The 6,843-nt window shown below is 36.9% G+C and overlaps 1 long non-coding RNA gene across 1 annotated transcript; it reads right to left on the bottom strand.

Moving 5' to 3' along the window:
• Window positions 1-4,496: 4,496 nt before the first annotated feature.
• LOC106922534 (uncharacterized) lies at window positions 4,497-6,837 on the bottom strand. Its single transcript, XR_001419211.2, has 3 exons — window positions 6,646-6,837; window positions 6,266-6,467; window positions 4,497-5,450 (listed from the first exon to the last, which is right to left on the bottom strand). It is a non-coding gene; the product is annotated as an uncharacterized LOC106922534 (long non-coding RNA).
• Between the last annotated feature and the right edge of the window lie 6 nt (window positions 6,838-6,843).

Raw genomic sequence — 6,843 nt, 5'->3', positions numbered from 1 at the left:
GGAGGCTGTGGGCTGTCTGAGCTTTAACCTGCTACATGTGCTCCGTATGTCTCAGGGCTGGTGTCCCCTTTAAAATCTTTGTCACTTCATGTAATTTCTGTAAGTGTGAGTTTCTGTAAGATGTCTTTTTTTCTTTCATTTTCCTTGACTGGCCTGTTGTCATTAGAATCAGAGGACTGCAAGCTGGGATACTTTCCTGTTGCTCAGAGTAAGTTTATGGTTTGTGAGTAATTCGGCTGTTTGTTAAAAAAAATGTTTCTGCTCTTTGCTGCAGACGATTACCTTTTATTTGATTCCATAAACGTACACTGCCTTAAATATCAAGTGAGGTCTGTTATTGAAGCTTGCTCTTTGGCTGGATACAATTTGTTCTAGTATTTAATGGTGCTTTGCAGCTACTTTATAGCGGTCCTGACCCGTATTCATAAACCCTCAGAGAATAGCAGGAGATCTGGCCCAAAAAGAAAGACTTCAGCTTTGCTAAAATCTAATCCAAAGCATTTTATTAACTAAAACTTCATCCTCACACAGGAAACTGCAGCGCTGCCCTGTCATTGCCCTTTATGGGTCACAGACAGTAAAATCAGCCTTTCTGTTCAATGATCATTTAAGTTATTAATGTGAAGATCAATAAAAATTGATTTTTACGTAAGAACCTTAGACAGGGTCTATGGCACCTGACATTTACAATTGTAGACATTTTCTTCTTCTGCCTCCAGTTTTATTCTAATATTATATATAATATTATATATATTATACCTAATATTCACTGATTGTTTACAGTGAATATTTTAGATTTTGTTTTGGAAATCCTATTTGCTTTTAAATCATCATGCTGAAGTGACGCTTCAGACTTTTCCTCTGAACTGGGGTTCTACTGAGAGGTGGGGAGCAGGCAATATCCTACCCACAGAAGATCGCTCTTTTAAGTAAGCTGTAAGTAAAATATATTAATAAAAAGGACCGTTTTCAGTAAAACATTAAAATAAACACTAAATACAGACTGAAAAATGCATAAAAAGGAAATGTGAGCAGGAGTTTTCTTGCTAGTCATTAGTCAGCGTGTCATCAAGATGAAAATGAAATCTCCAAGATTTTTCATCCTAAAATTAGGATGACATCTACAAAAATGTTTTTTTAGCTTACAAAAAGAACTGTACAAATACGTTCTTTGATAATAAACTAAATTTTTTATTTAAATAAAAATTGTATATCAAAATAATTTTTAATCTTCTCAAAGTCTGAAAATATTTATTGGCAATAAAGCAACAATTTCTGATCAGCTTGTTCCATATTTCCATTGATATTTTGTATTGATTGGTTTATTGACATCTAAACTTTTCTGTGAAAATGTATTGTTTTATAGCTACTGGCTAATTTAATAACTGGTAGTAAATCACTAATATGTGCTTAGAAGAGCTTCTGCTGCTGTAGATTGTTTTCCTGCTTATAAAATTTAATCTCTGCTTACATTTGACTCAAATTTACCAAAGCTGGAGCTTTACCTTGATGATAAAGTCTCTCTGTTATGAGAGTTTTATGAATATCGGTCACCTTTTTTTTACAACCTAGCTGATTTTTTAGGAAAACTAGTCGGAGTATCAAGGTGAGTCCCTCTTTATGAAGAAGTGTCGCATCGCCGCTGTGAGGCTCTTTGTGCTTAACTGTAACTGTTAAAACTAAAGAAGCAACGATATTTTCTGAAATCGTTTGGTGTGATTTTTTGTAGCAGGTCAGTCTGAGTCGGCAGAAATCCTCGTTTCCTGGGGAAGTCAGCATCACTTTTCTGCCTCTTGACTCTGTACAGACATTTGACGAGAACATTCTCGATGTAAAAGAACCATGACCTCATCGTCCATATAATACTCATGATATTTCGCTTGTTGTTCTCGATGTAAAACTGTCGGCTATCTCACAGCATCTGTAATGATTCTATATCGTCAGCTCTTTGCATCAGGAAGCAGAGAGCTCGCTTTCGTTTGTTTACATCCTACAGACCACATGAATGTCAAAAGAAATCTTGTTTAAAATCTATTTCTAAAAAACTGTTGGTGTTATAATAATGCGTACCAAAAAAAGAGCATTTCCTAAGTGTTTCTGTTGTGTTCTTTCTTATGCTCAGAAAGTGTCTGGTATCTATCAGTGTGTTTCTTGTGGACTGCATTTTGCTCAGTGCCTGAGTCGTGATCCCCAAAGATCGGAGACAAAACTATTCACACGCCCTCAACTTTATTTTATGTTCCAGTCACAAATGTCAGCAGGTTTAATTGTGAAGTTGAAGGAAACTCATGAATGAATTTCTAATGTTTTAACAAAAATCAACAAAATTGCAGATTAACACTTTTGTAATTAAGGCTGAATATTAACTTTGTGTTATTTGTTGCATCTGAATATCTGCAGAATAAATTTGTCACTTTTTTCTGAATCTCATGACTCTGGCACTGAGCTACATAAACTTACTTGTTGCTGTTTTCTGCATTCAGCAGAATGAACAACTGTGCTAGCTGGCTTGTTAAACATGCAGTAAGAGTTTTTGCTGAAGCTTGAATTTAAATTGTATATTTTTCTTCGCTTATGAAATGAATAAATAAATAAACAAAGACAATAAGTTGGTGGTTTACCATTTTCTGGGATGTATTTAAACAGCAGTAATCAGCCGTAACATTTCCACACATGCAGGTTGTAGACGTCTGGACAGGATCAGTGGGTCTGTGAAGGGACAGGTTAGCATTTATTTTACTCTGCTCACACCATTTTAATTCCTTACTTTGATTTTTAAGCCTAGGTGTCGATTCAGTTGATGTAAACTCTGTTTATATAAGCAAAGTCATTTTAACTTTCTTTCAAATGAAAATAAAACCTATTTCAGCGTTTTATTTATCAACTGTGATAAACCAATTTTAGAAGCCAAACATGAAGTTCTGACTTATTTGCATTCCAACTATTGGATTTCTTGCTTTCTTTCCATTATTATTCTCCTTGATGGCTGAAAAAGAGAAACTTTGCATGAAAAATTCAGAAAACCTTGCAGACCTGGTTTCCCTGAAGAACCAACACAAAAAGCTAGAAAATAGCAAAGATAAATATATATATATATATATTCAAAGCCATTAATGGCATGATTATAGAAAAAAAGAAACTAGCATTTTTCTGACGTGTAAGTGGAGATTAGACATTATGTCACTCTGTCCAGTGAAACACATCATCTTGATGCCTGTGAAGCGAAGAGGAAAGACAGATTTCATTGTCTTCCAGGGTGGATGGATGGTAATTCTGACAGTAAAATGACACCTCGGCTCAACAGGAAGCACTGAATATTTGAATGTGATGTCTTGCTACGAAGCGAGTAATTTCTGAAGTCAACACTGGAGCAGAAAGAGCAGCAGAGTGAGAACAGAAGGACAGAAACCGACTGAAGGGACTCAAGTCTGAAGAACAGAAGTCAAGTTTATTTATAAAACACATTCAGATTGTAGTTTTCATCTAAAAACTGCTTTTTATGTTCAAATCCAAAACACAATGAACATTACAGTGACAAAATAAAGAGAAGCAATAAACAGTTTTAGTCCAGTTAGTCAAATGCAACTTTCATGAACAGTTTTTCACCTTGATTTAAAGGAAAGGAGCATAAAAACTGAATGTTGCTTTTCCATGTTTGGTTCTGATTCTGGGATGCAGACCAGAACCAGAACCAGAAGACCTGAGAGCTCTGCAGGTTTCTGCAGTGACGGCAGGTCTTTAAGGGGTGAGTATTATGCAGAATGAACCTTTTTGAGATTTATGGTACATGTTATGATGTCGTTCCCTCATCAAAAACACACCCAGAGTTTCTTTGACTCATTCATGAAATCCCAACTGAAGATAATAGTTACTCTACTAAACACCTAACAGCCCCTTTAATGTAGCTACGGTGAGAGAAGCGGACTGGAGGTCAGACGGAACCTCATTAAATCTGCAGGATTCATGATTCCTCAGCACTTTGTCCTACAGAGATACTGACTCCTGGTTTTCTGGTTCCTCCATTAGTGGCAATTAAGATTTATGATGTCAGTAAAACCGTTCAGCCAGAACCTCAGGAGGCCATGCTGCTGCTCCACTGAGGATTCTGATCAGAAACGACGTCCTAATAACACAATGCCGCTTCTCTCCTTTCCCTGATAAGGAGTTTAAGTCGCTGTATAATTCATCTTCAGCTGCTGAAAGAATAAAATTACAGATAAGTGAAGGTAATAGATGAAGTCCTTGAAAGAGGTGAATTAGTGGATTGATAAGAAAAAGGGAAGAACGGAGACACAGTCGGTTTTCATCTGAAGACTTTTTGATTTCCCAGCTCCAAGTGTAAAGGAAGAGATCTTAGTGATGAGTCATCAGGTTGTGGTTGTGACCAACAGTCTCAGTATCTTATATTCATACAACACCATGAATATCAACACCAAGAACCATCAAAGTTCCTTTGATGGTTCAAAGCCTGAGTGCAGCAAGAAGGTACGAATAAATTAGAATAGAAATATCCTTTATTGTCCCACCTTTGGGAACTTCAAGTGTACCAGCAGGAAGTTACAGGTAAACAGACAGAATAAGAAATAGAGATTATACATGGAGGGCAAATTTAAACAGGAGAAATAATGCAGTCATTAAAAATTATAGGATTATTTGAAAAAAAGGGAGAATATACACATATTTGTTCATAAAAGCCATAACAAACTATGAAATAAAAAAAAACATTGTGTAAAATATAATCTGGTGTGTAAACACTTCTAACATCCAGCAGCTAACATCATTTAAAGGAAATGTGCAAATAAAATACAATAACAAACTAGGAGCTATAAATACAAGGAACAACCTGAAGAAGCAAGAAAAATAACATAAAAACACAAACACATATTCAGAAGAACTGTGACCATGACAACAATAAAAAACACCTTCATCTCCAGAGGGATCATGACCCTGAAAACCCCTCTGGGTTCAGGCACTAAATGCTGGATCCACCAGCGGACCTCCATCATGGTGGCGATGTTTAGTGGGCAGCTGTTTCTTTTAAACGTTAATCTTATTGGCCAAAACAAAATTAACATTCAATAAAGCCTGGTATGTTAATCAGCGCTAAGTTTCTCCCACACAACAAAACATCTCATATTTACTCTGTTAGCAATCAGAATGCAAACGTAAAGTTTAACATTTTAAACCTACAAAACTGCCGTTTCTACATGACTAAAACAAGGTTTGCAAGAAAAATCAGTTTTCTCAGAAATTTGTGGTTTTTTTATCCTTTTAATCTTTTTCTGCTCTGATGAACACTTTTTGAAGTGTTCTTCCTCCTGGTTTTCTCGTGGCCTGTCTCTTCATTGACAAGCAAGCAGAATCTTTCTGCATTTCCAGGAAAAGTTGTCCATATGTTTGCGATAAGCAGTAAATGTGTTTACTGTTGAGACTCGCTGGCAGCAGCAGCACTGAAGAAGAAACAGATAAAACACCATCTGAGAATCAGGTGCTAAATCAATTAAAGGTTATAATTTAAATACAGAATATAAATAGTTATGGATCTAGAAAATAAATTTAAGAGCATTACATCTAATTAGGCATTTTTATGCTTGGTGCGCAGCAGCAAAGTATTTCCAATGGGATCCTTAGTGTGGAAATCTACCAGCCTGCATTAGTGGACATGTTTGCTGCTTCTGCTGCCTTCAGGCTGGAAGCAAACAGGCAAATTTATAACAGTGTTCCAACGTTTACAACCTGAGGCTGAAAAAGCATCCAAACGCTTAACAATCCCACACTTTGCTAATTACAGTGCTCCAGTTCTTCACCCTTCTCAACAATAAAACTTGCTGAGAAAAAACATTTTGCTCCTTTTCTCATTTTATTAGCTGCTCTGTTTGTGATTTGCAATCATTGCAGATTGGGAACTGTGAATATCTGTGACTTGGCAGGGGGAGGCTGTGCATTGCATTAACTGAACTTATCCAGCATATCATTGCTGTTATCTGATGTAGAAACCATGAAGACGTGGATAAAACATTGATTTTGGATCAGCACCAGGCCACAGAGTTGTTATTTTGATCAGGTTGCCATTTCACTAAGGAATAAAATCAAAGGAGTCGTCATCTGATCACGGCATTAAACTACACATTCACAGTGGAAAACGTTTATGCTGCAGGATTAGTTAGACGACAGTGGAAGAAAAGGAGAGCACTTAAGCAAATCACAATTGGCCTCAAACTGCAAATGTTGGATAAATGAAAAAAATCTTGAATGCGTACGATACCTGACAGGGAGCCGGATGATTCACTGGGTAAAAGGAAGAGCTGAGCAGCAACGTATGGAACGTCACTTCGTATCACTGAATTCTGAGATCAGGTTCCTCGTATTGCAGAAACCTGCAGCAGGTCGACTTCAGTTTGCAGAGAGAGACAGAGACAGGGCAGTTTGACCAAAGCAGACGGATGCTTCTCTTGATCGATGGGACGCTGAAGGAAGGAGGAAATAGAAAAATGCTTTCCTCCCTGCCTCAAAGAAATATTCAAAGAGTCATTGCTTTGTTAAATTAATTAAAAGCTTGTTACACTGAGAGGTGTGGTGTGGAAGGAAAACTCAAAGTGCTGTACCATGAACAAAGGTGATTTCAGCACAGCATAGTTCACTCACAAGACAAAACGGCAGCTTTCCCATCAGTCTCTTAACTTTCAGTCTCACAAGTTTCTTCTTCTTCTTTTTTTATGGTGGTTTGTAACAACTTTTAGGTGCATTTCCAGGTTGGAGTATGGACCAGACGCTTATAATCTCCCCATAATACCCGTTTTACTAAGAAAAATAAAAAAAACTACATCCCCTGACGATCTCTGA

Source organism: Poecilia mexicana, unplaced genomic scaffold (assembly GCF_051168715.1).
Source record: "Poecilia mexicana isolate PSO_F unplaced genomic scaffold, ASM5116871v1 scaffold_15, whole genome shotgun sequence".
NCBI lineage: Eukaryota > Metazoa > Chordata > Actinopteri > Cyprinodontiformes > Poeciliidae > Poecilia > Poecilia mexicana.
Note: the sequence above shows the minus strand (reverse complement) of the source record. Positions and strands in the feature narration are given on the sequence as shown.